Below are 19,071 nucleotides of genomic sequence, written 5' to 3'. Positions count from 1 at the left end.
AATAACACTTCGTATTCGAAACTCGATTCCAGAAAAAGTAATGTACAGGCAGCTTATCAACCATTTGACCACAAATAACATATTATGAAGAACACAGTGAAAATGTACTAAATTCATTAAATAACAAATTACAAGCAGCAGGTATTTTCTGTGATTTGTCAAAGGCATTTGATAGTGTGAGCCACAACATCCTTTTAAATAAATTAGATTTCTATGGGGTCACGGGCAGTGTGTGCCGGCCGGCCTGTGGATGGTTTTTAAGGCGGTTTTTCATCTGCCTCGGCGAATGCGGACTGGTTCCCCTTACTCCGCCTCAGTTACACGGTGTCGGAGATTGCTGCACAAACACCGTTTTCACATACATGTGTACACCAGAGTTATTCTACCACGCAAACATTTTGGGTTACACTCGTCTGGTATGAGACGTTCCCGGGGCGGGGGGAGGGGGGGATCCGCTAAGGACCGAACCGCACAGTAACCCCTGGGTTCTGTGTGGGGCTGCGGTGGGGTGGGTGGACTGCTGTAGTCTGTTGTGGGGTTGTGAACCACTGAGGGATACGGCGGGACGAAGCCTCTCCATCTTTTCTCCGTCCCCAGTTTAATAAATAAATACATACATACATACATACATACCGTATTCCTTGCAGTTGTGGCATGTCATATGTTGGTCAGGCTGTTAGCACTGTGGAGGATTGGCGAAATGAGAACAAGTGGCACACACGCTTACAAACAACCGACTAAATCTGCCATTGTAGAACATTGTCTTGCCAGCGATCAGCCTACGAAATATAACACCGAGATTCTGGCATACACTTCCAGCTATTGAGATAGTTTCATTAACAGATCAGTAGGACTTAAATTATCAAGTAACCTCGTAAATGGAGATGGAGGTTTTTCCTTAAATTCTGCGAGAAATCCTGCTCTGTGCCTTGTTAACGAACAAGGGGTCGGAATTAACGCTACCTGACTCGTTGATGATTAATATTCACTATCGATGACTTAGTTCGGCGGTCATCTTGGGTTGTGTAATGGAGCTAGTATTTACATTATGTGTATTACCTTCCGGAAATATCTTTGCGCAGTGCTTACTTGTTACAGTTTCGTATTGAAAATAGCAGTTTCGTTACCTGTCGTAATATTTGCGGCTGCAACCGATTGAATTCTTGTGAACTATTTGAAGGTGAGAATTTATCATTAATATGCGGTAGTGTGTGAAAAAGATTTTTTGTAGAATCATGGTTTCTGAACACAATCATTTGCTCTTAGTAACATGAGACACTTGTCTGCTGCTCCTGTTTATTAGCTGTATTTCAGCATGCGTTTCGATTTCAGTTTTTTGAGTGCTGTGGTGGTTCGTTTTTATTGCTGCTGCCATATCAGCTGTGTGACACATGGACCGTGAACGACATACACACGCCTCTTTTGTCGCTCCGCCTTAATGCGTTAGTGTGTTCGTCGAGGCGTTTCCAGTTCTTCTCTGTGCAATTCACGATCGAGTTTTGGCACGTTTCTTCTGTTCATGCGAACTATACCTACTGTATTAGTTCCTCTATTATGCAGATGCTGCAGGGGGTCTGGAGCTGTGTGCCAGGTGTCAACGTACTGTGTGCATCCACTTCCGAAACAAAAGTGTAGAAGCAACTGCTTCGCACGAGTTTTATTAATTCTCTTCACTATCTACTCCATCAGTCGTTGCATCGGTAGAATCTAAGAAATGCAGCTCCACAGTCACACAGTACAAGTGTCTGTTCGATGTAGTACACTATTTGAAAGCCCTACAGTCCATGAAGTGGAGAAGGCTTTAGTCAATAAACACGTTTCGAAAAGGGGTGAGAGCAGATCAGAAGTTTATTATGTACCCACCAACAGACCTGATATATTAAATGTATTCGCATTTGCGAATATGGACAACTATCGGCTGTAAAATGGAATGACAATGAAAATTTGGCCTGACCAGGCCTCGAACCCGGATTTCCCACTGATCGCGGACAGTCGCCTTACCATATGACTATCATGTACGACTCACGGACAGATCGGAACGTCTCTATGTCGTCAACCAAGCGTCTACAAGCTGTGCTCCCGCGCAAGTGAGACATTTTACTTCAAAATCGCTTTCCGGGAGTCGGCGGATAAATGCATATTACAGATCCTGCGTTATTCTGAATTACAATGCAAACACAGGCACTGCAATATTGTTTGTCACCAGGCAATCGAATTTCAATTAAAATGTCTCAACTGTACGGGAATATACGTAATGGATGTACGCGTAAAGATGATAGACGCATGATAAACGACATACGGAGGTTTGGGTCTGGCTGTGAGTCGTGCACGGATAGCCAAATGGTTAGTCGACCGCTCGCGATTAGCGGGAAATCCGGGTTCGAGCCCCGGTCCGGCACAGGGTTTCACTGTCGTTGTTCCATTCTATAGCTTATGGTGGTCCAGATTCACAGCTGCGAATACATTTAATGTACTTCATACATTCTACGCACGCACGTGGAAAGGAACTTTGCATCCTGATTCAGAATAAGACACACTGCAATATCGATCAGACTTTATTTTGAGCGGGAAACGCTGTGGCGCAGCAAACGGTGGGAGTGGAAAGTGGTGGAGATTATGTGGGCGTAAACTCTGAACAAAATACAAATCAAATTTATTGCACAGTATAATAACTCAGACCGCATATACGAGAAGCAACAAGCAAGAAAACAAGTCTCAGTTGATAACATGTCACTAGAGTCGCTATAGGAGAGCGTGTGCTGAAAAGTAAGTTTTTATGTGAAAACTATTAAAGCGTTTAAGTGATAGAAATATTATTTTATATCTTTATTCTTCATGTGTTCATAATTACTACTCTCTTCCGCTAGAGGACTCTGAATTGTAGCATGTAACACGGCGGTGTGTAACGCTAGATTATACTACATTACATTAGTTTTTCGTTCCATAGATCCGTGCTGAGGAAATCCTCGTGGATGTGGAACATTTCAATTTTTTTAGAGCTGAAATAACAATACTAATAGTATGAGTATATGAAATATATCATTTGTTTGTGTTAAAAAATTCGTCAATGGAGTAGGAGGAGTTGGCCACTAGTAAGTCTTTCAGGCTCCTTTTTAACTGATCTTTATTTGTAACTAAATTTTTTGTTTGGTGACAAATTATTGAAGATGAGTGTTCCTGAGTAGTGGACCCGTTTTTGAACTAAAGTGCTTTTAAGTCCTTGTGCAGATCATTTTTGTTCCTGGTATTGTATGTATGAAGTGGGCTGTTTGTTGGAAAAAGAGATATACTATTTAGGACAAATTTCATTTAGGAGTAAATATACTGACAAGCAGTAGTTAGTATACCCAGTTCTTTGAAGAGGTTTCTACAGGACGTCCGTGAATTTACTCCACAAATAATACATATTACACGCTTTTGGACTCTGAAAACTTTTGTTTGACTTGAAGAGTTACCTCAAAATATTACACCACATGACATTATGGAATGAAAGTAGGCAAAGTATGCAAGCTTTTTCACTTTTATGTCGCTTATGTCTGCTAACACTCGAATTGCAAATACAGATTTGTTAAGGAGTTTCTGCAGTTCTGTGGTGTGCTCCTCCCAATTGAATTTATCAAGTTGTAATCCCAGGAACTTAAGACTCAACCTTTTCTATCTGCTCTTCTTCATACTTTATGCATATGCTGGGTGGAAACCTCTTACAGGTTTTGAATTGCATGTAGTGAGTCTCTTCGAAGTTAAATGTCAGTGAGTTGGCTTTAAACCATTTCTTAATATCCATGAAAATATCATTAGCAGATCTTTCTAGAACTACACTCGACATACTATTTACTGCAATTCTTGTCATCTGCAAACAAATCGAACTCTGCTTCTGGCAGTGTAACTGATCAGCGATTATTAATGCACACAAGAAAGAGCCTTAAGATGGATCCTTGTGGGACACCACATGTAATTTCTTCTCATTCTGATGACTGATGACTTAATTCACTAGTCCCTTGCACTGACACCCTTTGTTTCGTGTTAGCGAGGTTCTTTGTCCGTCAGGGGGACATCAATCAGCATAATTGCCTTCGTTGGAGCTTTGTTTTTTAGAAAGATATGAACAGCGCTGACTTTTTTAAATGGCACCCTGTATTTCTTATTGGTAATTCAGTTCCTCCCCTAAAGACCTATTCAAAAATGTATCAGTGTACCAGTCACTGAAACAACGATATTAATTAAATAACAACATTGAATTTGAGCCCGGGATCACAAACTAGTCCACTTGCTGAAGTTATAAGAAAACAAATGAAAATCAAGTAAAAAATAAAACTGACTGACTATCCTGTACCATTGCCCAGGAGTATAACATTAAAAGGTGCTCAAAGTGGTGACCCTGGACACCGATACACTGGTGCACTCGTTGAATGAAAATTGTTTACTGCTCCCAGTGTTGCCTGCTGAAGGGAATTATAAGCAAGCACGATACGTTCCTGCATGTCCTCTGGAGTCGTTGGAATATCGTCATAGACACGGTCTTTAATGCGTCCCCAAAGAAAAACGTCCAGAGGAGACCTAGCAGCCCAAGTCACTGTTCCTCCTCGAGCAATCCATCTGGCAGGATACCTTCGGTTCAGAACACGACGTGCACGCAAAGCATTTTGTGCTAGACATCCATTGTGTTGATACCACATAAGCATTCGGGTTCTTAGAGGCACTTCATCCAAAATAGGAGGAACAATTAGTTTGAGGAAGTTGGCATACGCTGTGCCGTTTAGACTACCATTGATGAAATAAGGGCCAATAATTGCAGTGCCAAGCATCCCACATCACATCAGAAGTTGACGCTGATGTTCCACCTGTCTAAGCCATCGTGGGTTGTCACTGGATCAATAGTACATGTTCCTTGTATTTACCCGTCCTTTGCTTGAGAAGGAACATTCATCGGTAAATAGAACATTGGAGAAGTTCGGGTTGCCGAGGATCTGATGCTGTGCCCACTGACAGAACTGTACACGATTCTGGCAATCATTCCCGTGAAATTCTCGATGTATGTGTACATGGTACGGATGGAACCGGTGACGTGTACGAATACGATGTACATTGGATTTAGGAATGCCAATCTCATGTTCAAGCTGTCGTGTGCTTACATGTGGATTCATGACGGAAGCGAGAACATTAACTTCGGCAGCTTCGTCTGTGCGAGTGCTACGACGATTGCGCTGTCGTGGGTTGAAACTTGCCGTTACATGAAGCGTCGCAACGAGACGAGAAAACATCCGTCGGGAAGGTGGGTTCTTGTCAGGATCTCTCTCTCTGTACAGTTCCGATGCCTGCATAGCATTTCGCCTACCTTCAACAACAATAAAAGAAACGTTATGTCGGTGCAGTTTGTAGGAAGGACAGCCTTTACTGTATGCCTACTCTACACAACAGTATTTAAAAGGACTAAACTACTGTACTAAATGTACTCGTGCATAAGGAAACAGTATTGCAATTACTGTTGTAACTTACATTCCCCATAGACGAGTAGCATTTTCATCTTCTCTTCGTTGGTGTGCATTCTACTCACACAACTTTTAAACTGATGGTTGACGGAATCACGGCTGTACGTGCTACTTATGTTTACATTTGTCCTTTGTCTAACGTCAGCACATGGATGTGTTCCATTACCCCGAGCACCTGCGCTAAGCACTGGGAGCGTCAGCGCAACGTCAATGTTGTGTTATGTAAATAATAACATTGTTTCAGTGACTGGTACACTGTGATACACTTTGGAATAGGTCTTTAGGAGAGGAAATGAATTACCGAATAAAAAATACTGGGTGCCATTTAAAAAAGTCAGCGCTGTTCATATCTTTCTAAAAAACAAAGCTCCAACGAAGGCAATTATGCTGATTGATGTCCCCCTGACGGACAAAGAACATTTGCTCGAAACATTTTGTAATTTGAATCTAGACGAACAGTTATTTAGGGTGGTCAAGATAAATGGGTCACATATGTTTAATAAATTCAATTCATTAAGTTATGCATTGCACAGCGACTGTAATTAAATTCACGTCATACTATGCAGAGAGACCTGGTTACCTGTATGGTATGCAGGTCCATCTGAAATCCACGGAGTTATGTCGATGGTTCAGCCAGAACCTCACAACCTCATATCAGCTGCCCACCGAAAAATTCATCCGAATAGGCCAGTACAAAGCAGTCATGTACCCGTGTTTTCCGATAGCAAAAGCGCCCTCAGCTCAGGTCTGAAACCAAGACTCTTTTATTTCAAGTTTTTGTGATGCGCACACCTTTGTGGCCGGCTAGCAGAAGTGGCACTCGCCACAGCTGGGAGATCCTACAAAACGTCGCCGCAGTCTTCACTGTAAAGTTCTGTTAATGTGGGTGAGGAACAGAACGGGCACAGCAACGGTGGCAGATCAGCGCGGCAGCCACACGGCGCCATGGGACAGAGCCGGCCACCACGACGCAGCAGACAGCAGAACGGGACAGCTGACAGCCGGGGCTCCCGTGGGGCCAGCGACACAGCCACGCAGAAGCCAGCGAAAGGCTCAGAAACGACTGCAATAGGCGCTTTTCATTACCTGAACGGATATCTGGTGGACTGGGATTTACTAGATAAACTCAATGGTCAACAAATGGTTACAAGTGACTTCTTGAGTCGCAATTTATACATTCAAATCATTGTGGAGTCATTCACAGCAAGTCTACTTCATGTCTGAGTACATTTAAAAAACGCATATTTTGTAAAAAAACTGACATATGGAGCCTGTCGCTGTGTACAAAATATACATTGACTCTTACTCAGAAGATAACAACCAGCCACTTTTTATAATGCTATTTATTTGTTCAAATAGCGCCGTTACCGGCTTCGAACCAACAGTTTCATCATCAGACGGTTTGTTCGCCTTAAGATACATTTTACATTAAAAACAAACTACTCCCGAACAGGCCGTGAAGGCCCAACTCCACCGACCGGCCGCCGTGTCATCCTCAGACCACAGGCGTCACTGGATGCGGATATGGAGGCAAACTGAGGAGCTACTTGATTGAGAAGTAGCGGCTCCGGTCTCGGGAACTGACATTTTACATCAGCTTTCACTTTTTGTTCGCCCAAATGACATAGTTCCCTTGGGGTCGTGCTGCCCTACAACCAAAACAAGATGTCAGACAACGTCTATTTAACTGTAATTGCGGTTCATAACGATTTGTTTGCATCCTTTAAAATTTCTTATAGTTAAAATTCTCTCGAGATATTTTACTCCAGTCCGTAGCTCGTGGTCGTGCGGTAGCGTTCTCGCTTCCCACGCCCGGGTTCCCGGGTTCGATTCCCGCCGGGGTCAGGGATTTTCTCTGTCTCGTGATGACTGGGTGTTGTATGATGTCCTTAGGTTCTGAGTTCTAGGGGACTGATCACCATAGCTATTAAGTCCCATAGTGCTCATAGCCATATTTTACTCCTACGTTTAACTACGATTCAGGCAGCTGAAGAAGTTAATTAAAGTTTGTGTTATGGCCGCCACTTGAACCCAGGCCTCGCTGTCTATTACGCAGAAATGCACAACGGCACCACCCTCCCTAAAGTTCCTTCACGGATTACCCAAGTCCAATTGGCCCCCCCTCCCCCCCCCCCCCAACAACAAACTTCATTCCTTCAGCTTATTTTCTCCTTCTTAGATCGTCATTATTGCCTAGGCACTCCTTCATTGGAATAGCTCCTCAGTGCCGAACGTAATGGGGAAATCCTGTGCCACGCGGGATTATCCAAGGGGTCTGAGGCTCTGCAGTCAGACTGTGCAGTTGGTCCCGGAGGAGGTTTGAGTCCTCCCTCGGGCATGGGTGTGGTGTGTGTGTGTGTGTGTGTGTGTGTGTGTGTGTGTGTGTGTGTGTGTGTGTGTGTGTGTGTGTGTGTGTGTGTGTGTGGTGTGTGTTTGTCCTTGGGATAATTTAGGTTAAGTAGTGTGTAAGCTTAGGGACTGATCTTAGCAGTTAAGCCCATAAAATTTCACAAACATTTGAACTTTTTTTTGGAAATCCTGTACCTCAGGTGTAGGTGATCTATAGATCTTATAATTATACTTTCCTCGAGAAATTTGAGTTTTATCTTTGTCTACGATAATGATGGGAGTTGAAGAAATGAATTAAAATTTATGTCAGAGCTGGTATTTCAACTCGTGTCCCCTGGCTTGCGAAGGAGCAATGCTAGCCATTACACCACAACAGCACTAAGAGGCAGAAGGGGAATATAGACTGAAGGTGTGAACTGAAGTTTGTGTTGGGCTTGGCTAGTCTGTGCACCACTGTTAGCTGTGGTGCTGTGGTGGTGCAGTGGCTTGCACTCCTGGTTAGTAAGCAAGTCCCCGCCACAGCACAAATTTTAATTCATTTCTTCAGCTTCCTTCATTATGATAGTTCAAAATTTCATCATTTTGGAGAACAAAACTGAAAGCTAAAATAAAATATACCCTAATGTGAACAGTCTGATGATGAACTTCCCAGTTCGAAAGTGGCAAAGGCGCTCTCTGAATAAATAGCGTTATAAAACGTGGTTGATCGCTGTTATCTTCTGTGTGAGAGTCAGCCTATAAAACACTGCCTGACAAACAGTGAAGCAGTGAGAAGGCTGGAGGAGACTGAATGAAAACTTCCCAAGTTAGCTGACAAATTTCCTTTATGAAAAGGAGATTGCCAGGTATGACGTTAAATTCCCAATAGTAAGATTTTAACTTGACATGTGTATTTAAAAACAACTCTTAAATAGCTGGCAAATTTTCTCTATGTAAAGGATATTGCAAGGTATGACCAACAGAAAGATTTTAAACTTGTTATATCTATAAGACAACAATTCCTTTAAAAAACACCTTTATGTAGCTAGTTGGTACTAAAGCTAAAATATTTGTCTCTCGCCAGTTAAAGAACTTATATTACACCTGTCATTTGTTACAAGATAAATGTGAATAAGCCAGCACACAAAGCTCACATTAAAGGCAGTTCCCTCCCAAAAAATTTCCTTAGCTCGGTGAGGGAGTGACAGATGTAAAGGGGCCCAAATCACAATAGTCGGAATAGTTATTGGTGGTCTACAGGGCCACAGCAGATCAGACCCAAAACTTCCACTACAACCCACCACCACCACCCCGAGTTACCCAAAACCAGAAGATGTAGCGAGGGCGGTTCCTGCACAGACTCCGAACAATAGAGACCCGCGACACCGACCCTAAATCACCCAATCGAGGTGTGAATGAAACGGCCTGACCGAGAAGCAGTTACCACATTCCCGCGGACAGGCAGACGAAAACTGTGATGGGAAGACGCCAACAAAACCACTGGTAAGGAAACTCATACACTTCACTAGAACATGAAAGTGTTACATAAAAACAGTACTCAACTTCTCACACTCCAACACAGCGCTGCGAACACGTTGCACTTTCTTATGCTCGTCAGAGCCAACCGCTGCCCCTCGCAGCCGTGAGGTCGGCCAAAGCACGTGGCGAGCAGTTGACGACCCCCAAGAGCAGGGCCCCCCTCGCACCACCACCTCTCTCGGTCACCACCCGGTACGTTCTGCTCGATCGTCACGCGACCGTACACTTGCTCCACCTCCCTCCACAGGGCGGTAGCGATCCAAACAGCGCGCCAAACTGAAAGCGCCACCGCAAACACTGGACGCGAAGCGAAAGCACTCCGCCTGACGCGCTTTTCGAAGAGTCGGACACAACTACGGCTCAAAGGACAGCACACACACCCATGCCCGAGGGAGGACTCGAACCTCCGACGGGGCAGCCGCTAGGACCGTGGCAGGGCGCCTTGTCGGTGTCACACTGCAACCCCGTCTGACCCGAATAAATGGAATGACTCGGTTCGAAAGGGTGTCAGAAAGCTGTTGTATCGTCTCCTGACGTAAGCTGGCCGACAACTATTGTAGCTACTACTTCCTATCCTAGATACTGGCACTGCAAACTACAAACAATACTGCTGGAGAAACACCCGCAACTGAGTATTGTACCAGAGGTTAAAAATACTGCTTCCATTGTAAGGTTATTTTTATTTTCCCTTGCTTAAGCCACCACCGGTATCAGGCACTTAGTTGCCCAACATCAGGTGTGATAACTTTGTGCTGTGAACCCGAGCGCCGCGATTGACGAGTATAGGACACGGTGAACCTCCAGCGAGTTCATAGCACAGAGCTGGCCTGCGTTCGCTGGTGGCACCCTGGTCCCGTACTCGTCGATCGTGGTGCTCGGGGTCACAGCACGAAGTTATCACATCTGATGATGGGCACCTAAGAGCCCGAAACCGGTCGTGGCTTAAGCATTGGAAAATAAAAGAAACTTTGCAAACTGAATTGGTATGTTGAACATCTGCTAGTGGCACTGGGACGGAACTGATGTTCGAGCAGGTCTCACATAAATTCTATTGGGGACAGATCGGAGGATTTTGTTGACCACCGGAATACCTCAGCATCACTTAGACAGCTTAGAGACACACGCGTCATGCCTGGACGAGTACTGTCTCGTTGATAGAATGCACCACGGTACTGTCACGTGGGAGGCAGGATGTCTGTGACGTCAGAGTTCCATCGCGTGCTACCAGTCGTGACGTGATCTGAAGACATGTCCGATTGCTCCCCATATCAAGATGCCAGGAGTAATACAACTGTGCCTCTCCAGACCTTCGAAGAATGGAATTTCTCCCCATGTTGTCGCGTGGGGTCCACGACGCCTTGCCACGGTTATTGCGGCTACCCCCCCCCCTTCCCCTCCAGAGGTTCGAGTCCTCTCTCGGCTTGGGTATGTGTGTTGTCCTTAGCGAAAGTTAGTTTCAGTTAAATTAAGTAGTGTGTAAGCCTAGGGACCGATGGCCTCAGCAGTTTGGTCCCATAGGAACTTACAACAAATTTCCAAAATTTTCTCCCCATGTCACCGCTGTCCTCGTCATCCAAAGTAGTGGAGAACCGCGATTCACAGTTGAACACAGCGCGATGCCGATAAGGAGAAGTCCATGGCTGCTGCTCGCGGCACCATTCCAGACTCAGCCGTCTGTGTTGTGGTGTTAGTGGCAGCCTACACATGGGTCGGTAGTTCCCTAGCCCAACTGGTCCTACTCTTCTAACCGTCACTTGTTCTCTGATGGCAGGTTCACATGTGTAGCAGTTACGGTATGCTTGCTGCACAATACGGCGATCTTCTTATGCATTCAGACGTGGAATGTCGGCGACGAGAAGGACCGCCCACACGCACTCAACATCGGACCACTATGTAACATTATGGAGATGGTATAGGTAGATTCAGTGAAACTTTCTTTTTCATCTTTACAATCTGTTCAAATTGTTCACACAATATTTCAGCAGATATAGTTTGTAGACAACATATAAGATCTATAGACAAAAATATAGGATGGATTTTGCAGCTAACCGAAACTTGTCTTCAGCATAATAAAACATTCTCAGGTTTCAAGCCGGGTCAAGTGGTATACTGCCCCCGAGCGTTCGGCAGAGATCTCCTCTGCCATTGTCAAGTGGATGACTGTTGTGTGGTTGTCATTGTCGTGCTTATGTAGCCGCGCCGTCTCTCGTGACGTCACTGGTGCTCGCTCCCGCACCACATATGGTAATGTTTTGGCCGCGCGACTGCCGGGCCCGCTTCAACTCCCTCATCACCGGATCCCACGCTGTACTCAGCTGTAATCCACCGTCTCTATTGAAGGTGTCGTCAGAGCTTCTCAAACGGTCATCGCTGGAACAGAATACTATTAAGAACCTCCTCCCCAAGCCACCAAGACTGCCCACGTTCTATGGTCTGCGGAAGGTGCATAAGAAGGACATTCAGGCCGATAGTGAGTACAATCGGATCACCGACCTATAAACTTGCTAAACATCTGGCCAGCCTCCTCTCTAAGCACGTTGGACACTGTGTACACCATATGAAGAATACGGCGGACCTCATCAGTCGGATTAAAAGTCTGCGACTTTATGGTTAGCGTCGATGTGGTTTCCTTATTCACGTGTGTCCCCATCGCAGACTCTATCGAGTTGCTGTCCCAGCTCTTTGACGACACCATCGTGGATTTATGTAAGCACACTCTGACGTCATCTTATTTCTTACATGATGGAGAGTAATTTAACCAAACTGACGGCGTGGCGATGGGAAGTCTGTCACCTCCAGTAGTAGCCAACCTCTTTATGGAGCATTTCGAACACATCGCCTTGCACGCAGCTCCTGCAAATCCGAGCTGTTTTTATCGCTACGTCGACGATACCCTCGTCATTTGGCCGTATGGATAAGACCTCACCAGAGTTACGTCAATCATATAAAATTGTTCATTACATACCTTGTACCTCGTCAACATTCTCAATCATGAGACATGTGCAAATTGCTACCAACGAACAAATTAGAAAACAAGTGGACTAAACTACTAGGCTGCACTGGATGCAAAATACAGGCTGCAATTGTTTGATCACAACTACATTTTCATCGAAGATCCTATAAAAACAGTTTCATCAGCAAACAATTTATGGAAACCACTTTACAATGTTTTACGAAAAGCTGCTGTTTACAAAACAATGCATAACAGACATTTTGATGGTCAAAAGTGGTACATTGGCTGACGCCACTGAGTGCTGCTAGAGAACATGTGGCCAACTGTCTGTCAACAAACTACTTTTGACCAATTACAGTGTGTAGCATCAGTAAAAGTCCTACATATACATGGATACTCTGCAATTCACATTCAAGTGCCTGGCAGAGGGTTCACAGAACCACCTTCACAATTATCTATTATTCCAGGATCGTATAGAGCGCGGAGAGAACGGACACTTATATCTTCCCGTACGAGCTCTGATTTCCCTTATTTTGTCATGGTGATCGTTCCTCCCTATGTAGGTCGGTGTCAACAAAATATTTTCGCATTCGGAGTAGAAAGCTGGTGATTGGAATTTTGTGAGAAAATTCCGTAGCAACGAAAAACGCCTTTCTTTTAATGATTTCTAGCCCAAATCCTGTATCATTTCTGTAACACTCTCTCCCATATTTCGCGATAATACAAAACGTGCTGCCTTTCTTTGAACTTTTTCGATGTACTCCGTCATTCCTATCTGATAAGGATCGCACACCGCGCAGCAGTGCTCTAAAAGAGGACGGACAAGCGTACTGTAAGCAGTCTCCTTAGTAAGTCTGTTACATTTTCTAACTGTCCTGCCAATAAAACGCAGTCTTTGGTTAGCCTTCCCCACAACATTTTCTGTGTGTTCTTTCCAATTTAAGTTGTTCGTAATTATAATACCTAAGTATTAGTTGAATTTACGGCTTTTAGATTACACTGATTTATCGTGTAACCAAAGTTTAACGAGTTCCTTTTACCACTCATGTGGACGACCTTATACTTTTCGTTATTTGGGGTCTACTGTCACTTTTCGCACCATTCAGATATTTTTTCTAAATCATTTTGCAGTTTGTTTTGATCTTCTGATGACTTTATTAGTCGATAAACGACAGTGTCATCTGCAAACAACCGAAGACGGCTGCTCAGATTGTCTCCCAACTCGTTTATATAGATAAGCAACAGCAAAGGGCCTACAATAGTACCTTGGGGAACGCTACAAATCACCTCTGGTTTACTCGATGACTTTCTGTCAATTACAACTAACTGTGGCCTCTCTGACAAGAAATCACAAATCCAGTCACATAACTGAGACGATTTTCCATAAGCATGCAATTTCACTACGAGCCTCTTGTGTGGTACAGTTTGAAAAGCCTTCCGGAAATCCGTGAATACGGAATCGACCTGCAATCCTTTGTCAATAGAACTCAGCACTTTATGTGAATAAAGAGCTAGTTGTGTTTCGCAGGAACGATGTTTCTAAACCCATGTTGACTGTGTGTCAATAGACCATTTTCTTCGAGGTAATTCATAATGTTCGAACACAATGTATGTTATAAAATCCTGCTGCAAATCGGCGTTAACGATATGGGCCTGTAATTTAGTGGATTACTCCTACTACCTTTCTTGAATATTGGTGTGACCTGTGTAACTTCCCAGTCTTTGGGTACGGATCTTTCGTCGAGCGAACGGTTGTATATGATTGTTAAGTATGGAGCTAATGTATCAGCATATTCCGAAAGGAACCTAATTGGTACACAGTCTGGACCAGAAGATATGCTTTTATTAACTGATTTGCGTTGCTTCACTACTCCGAGGATGTTTACTTCTACGTTAGTCATGTTGGCGGCTGTTATCGATTCGAATTCTGTAATATTTACTTCGTCTTCTTTTGTGAAGACATTTCGGAAGGCTGTGTTTAGTAACTTTGGTTTGGCAGCTGTGTCTACGATAGTATCTCCATTGCTATCGCGCAGAGAACACATTGATTGTTTCTTGCCGCTAACATACTCCACATACGACCAGAATCTCTCTGTATTTTCTACCAGGTTTCGACACAAATTTTCGTTATGGAAACTGTTATAGGCGTCTCGCATTGAACTCCGCGCTAAATGTTCAAATGGTTCAAATGGCTCTGAGCACTATGGGACTCAACTGCTGTGGTCATTAGTCCCCTAGAACTTAGAACTACTTAAACCTAACTAACCTAAGGACATCACACACATCCATGCCCGAGGCAGGATTCGAACCTGCCACCGTAGCAGTCGCACGGCTCCGGACTGCGCGCCTAGAACCGCGAGACCACCGCGGCCGGCGCGCTAAATGTCGAGCTTCTGTAATGGATCGACAATTTTGGGGATTGTGCGTCTGTTTGATTTGGGATGTTTGTTTCGTTGTTTCTGCAACAGTGTTCTGACCCGTTTTGTGTGCCAAGGAGGATCAGCTCCATCGTTCATTATTTTATTTGGTATAAATCTCTCAATTACTGCCTATAATATTTTTTGAATTAGAGCCACATCTGGTATACACTTATATTATTAATTTGAAATGAGTGGAGATTGTCTCTCAGAACGGCGTCAAGTGAATTTTTATCTGCTTTTTTGAATAGGTGTATTTTTCGCTTATTTTTCGAGGATTTGGGGATTACAATATTCAATCTTCCTACGACAACCCATTGTTCACTAATCCCTATATCGGTTTTGATGCTCGTTATTAACTCAGGATTATTTGCTCATAAGTAACATTTTATACCAAGTCAGAAAGTCTAGAAACACCAACTGAGGCATGTAGCATTCACTTACAAAGAACAGGTGGCGCCCATGCACTGCTATTTTCGCCAATGGAAGCAAATGCATGTGTACAGGAAATTCAAATAATTTGAGAAGGCGCAATATTCGAACCTCATACATCATCTTCAACAATAGTACATGGCAACCATCCCAAATTTCCATACTTAATTAAAACTCCTTAACACCAAACATCAGTTAAAGTAAAGCACGAACTATAATCCTGTATAAAGCAATGCAGTATTATTATTAATGGCACATTGGCTATTGTGCTACCTTACATAACTTATTCCCTTTTATTTACATTACATGCCAAGAGCTTTATCTCAGGAATCGAAGATAATTCTTACAGAAATGCGTATAACAAATCATTGCCTGTAATTGTCATGTGACACTTAATAAAAAATTCAATAATAATCAGAATTACAGAGATTAGAAGGTGGTGGAGAGGGAATAGGTTTAGAACTGGCCCACTTAAGATGACGTACCTAAGATTCTATGACCATAAACTTCATTTCTATGAATAATAAGCATTGTAAAACGCAATGAAACAACGAAAAGTGGATGGGGGTGAAGGGGTCAAGAAGATTAATGCTGATATATTGAAAAATCCTGGAACAACTATAGTAACGCTGTTTTTGAGGGTTTACAGTTTGTGCCATGTGGCGTCAAGTGCTGAGTAACAACTTACGAATATCCATCTGTCTCAGTCCAAAACGAACGAATGTAGCTATACGTATAGTGATTAATTAAACTTTTACTCATCTTGTGTAAAAAGCAAAATCCGGGGGGTGGGGGTGGGGGGAGGGGACCTTGAGAGCTTATATGACTGATATAGGACTGGTACGGTACGAAACCATATTCTACTGATTATACTATGTCTCTGGTCTAAGATGAAGTATAACATGTATTCATATGTTTTGATAACAGTTTCGTGTTGAATTTTATAGCCTCTACAAATGACGCGACGTCGAAATGTGTAAGGCGATTTTGGAAATAATAAAAAGTATATTCAAGACGTATGGAAGTGCATTCAAATGGCCGCTTCGTCTCGTAGCATTTTCACGCAAACTGCAGCTGAAATGCGAATGCACGAAGGAGAACTTGGCTTTCGAATATGTGACGCTGATGCAGCAGATTTGTTCAAGGAGAACTGCACAGTGTATTCATAGCCAGTAGGGGACCGCCTGCGACGTGAGATCGGCAGCAGTGGGCAACACGTTTCGCAGCTCTGTTGAGCAGGTAGCCTAAGCTGCGGACTAGACCGCGACCACAGTAACGTCCCTCTCACTTGTTGTTACTCATCGAAGTTTGATGTGACTGCATTACAGCAGTAACAAACTTTGCACGGTAATAAAAGACAAAAACTTTCTTTGAGCAATTTCAGAGTCTATGTGACACATCGCCTCTCCAAAACGTGCAATACAGGAAGTACCGATTACCGTATTCCTGAATATAAATCACTGATGACTGTTAAATTAGTGCGCTTTAATTGGACAGTATGTATAGGGACACCAATATTTCAACGTCGAATATCGTACGGGGAAGTGTTAGTGTTTTAACGATCATGAATACCGGTAATTATGCTTTTGTTGATATCTTACATAGTACAACAGGGCCTTACGGCAGTCTCTTTTCCCTTTTCTTTTTTTTCGCTAAAAGTGGAACCGTTATAGGATCACTTTGTTTTTCGCCTGTTTGTCTGTCTGTCCGATAGATACAAAGTTTTTTTCTCAGCAACGCGTAGGCATATCAACTTGGAATTTATGTCACATACTAGGCTCAGGAGAAAGAAAACTGGCGTTCTACGGATCGGAGCGTGGAATGTCAGATCCCTTAATCGGGCAGGTAGGTTAGAAAATTTAAAAAGGGAAATGGATAGGTTAAAGTTAGATATAGTGGGAATTAGTGAAGTTCGGTGGCAGGAGGAACAAGACTTCTGGTCAGGTGACTACAGGGTTATAAACACAAAATCAAATAGGGGTAATGCAGGAGTATGTTTAATAATGAATAGGAAAATAGGAATGCGGGTAAGCTACTACAAACAGCATAGTGAACGCATTATTGGGGCCAAGATAGATACGAAGCCCACACCTACTACAGTAGTACAAGTTTATATGCCAACTAGCTCTGCAGATGACGAAGAAATTGAAGAAATGTACGATGAAATAAAAGAAATTATTCAGATAGTGAAGGGAGACGAAAATTTAATAGTAATGGGTGACTGGAATTCGAGTGTAGGAAAGGGAGAGAAGGAAACATAGTAGGGGAATATGGATTGGGGCTAAGAAATGAAAGAGAAAGCCGCCTAGTAGAATTTTGTACAGAGCACAACTTAATCATAGGTAACACTTGGTTTCAGAATCATGAAAGAAGGCTGTATACGTGGAAGAACCCTGGAGATACTAAAAGGTATCAGATAGATTATATAATGGTAAGACAGAGATTTAGGAACCAGGTTTTAAATTGTAAGACATTTCCAGGGGCAGATGTGGACTCTGACCACAATCTATTGGTTATGACCTGTAGATTAAAACTGAAGAAACTGCAAAAATGTGGGAAATTAAGGAGATGGGACCTGGATAAACTGAAAGAACCAGAGGTTGTACAGAGTTTCAGGGAGAGCATAAGGGAACAATTGACAGGAATAGGGGAAAGAAATACAGTAGAAGAAGAATGGGTAGCTTTGAGGGATGAAGTAGTGAGGCCAGCAGAGGATAAAGTAGGTAAAAAGACGAGGGCTGCTAGAAATCCTTGGGTAACAGAAGAAATATTGAATTTAATTGATGAAAGGAGAAAATATAAAAATGCAGTAAATGAAGCAGGCAAAAAAGAATACAAACGTCTCAAAAATGAGATCGACAGGAAGTGCAAAATGGCTAAACAGGGATGGCTAGAGGACAAATGTAAGGATGTAGAAGCTTATCTCACTAGGGGTAAGATAGATACTGCCTACAGGAAAATTAAAGAGACCTTTGGAGAGAAGAGAACCACGTGTATGAATATCAAGAGCTCAGATGGCAACCCAGTTCTAAGCAAAGAAGGGAAGGCAGAAAGGTGGAAGGAGTATATAGAAGGTTTATACAAGGGTGATGTACTTGAGGACAATATTATGGAAATGGAAGAGGATGTAGATGAAGACGAAATGGGAGATACGCTACTGCGTGAAGAGTCTGACAGAGCACTGAAAGACCTGAGTCGAAACAAGGCCCCCGGAGTAGACAACATTCCATTAGAACTACTGACGGCCTTGGGAGAGCCAGTCATGACAAAACTCTACCAGCTGGTGAGCAAGATGTATGAGACAGGCGAAATACCCTCAGACTTCAAGAAGAATATAATAATTCCAATCCCAAAGAAAGCAGGTGCTGACAGATGTGAAAATTACGGAACTATCAGTTTAATAAGTCACAGCTGCAAAATACTAACGCGAATTCTTTACAGACGAATGGAAAAACTGGTAGATGCGGACCTCAGGGAGGATCAGTTTGGATTCCGTCGAAATGTTGGAACACGTGAGGCAATACTGACCTTACGACTTATCTTAGAAGAAAGATTAAGAAAAGGCAAACCTACGTTTCTAGCATTTGTAGACTTAGAGAAAGCTTTTGACAATGTTGACTGGAATACTCTTTTTCAAATTCTAAAGGTGGCAGGGGTAAAATACAGGGAGCGAAAGGCTATTTACAATTTGTACAGAAACCAGATGGCAGTCATAAGAGTCGAGGGGCATGAAAGGGAAGCAGTGGTTGGGAAAGGAGTGAGACAGGGTTGTAGCCTCTCCCCGATGTTATTCAATCTGTATGTTGAGCAAGTAGTAACGGAAACAAAAGAAAAATTTGGAGTAGGTATTAAAATTCATGGAGAAGAAGTAAAAACTTTGAGGTTCGCCGATGACATTGTAATTCTGTCAGAG

The sequence above is a fragment of the Schistocerca gregaria genome, chromosome 3 (genome assembly GCF_023897955.1).
Source record: "Schistocerca gregaria isolate iqSchGreg1 chromosome 3, iqSchGreg1.2, whole genome shotgun sequence".
Lineage (NCBI taxonomy): Eukaryota > Metazoa > Arthropoda > Insecta > Orthoptera > Acrididae > Schistocerca > Schistocerca gregaria.
The sequence above is the reverse complement of the archived record's forward strand: the minus strand, read 5'-3'. Positions refer to the sequence as shown.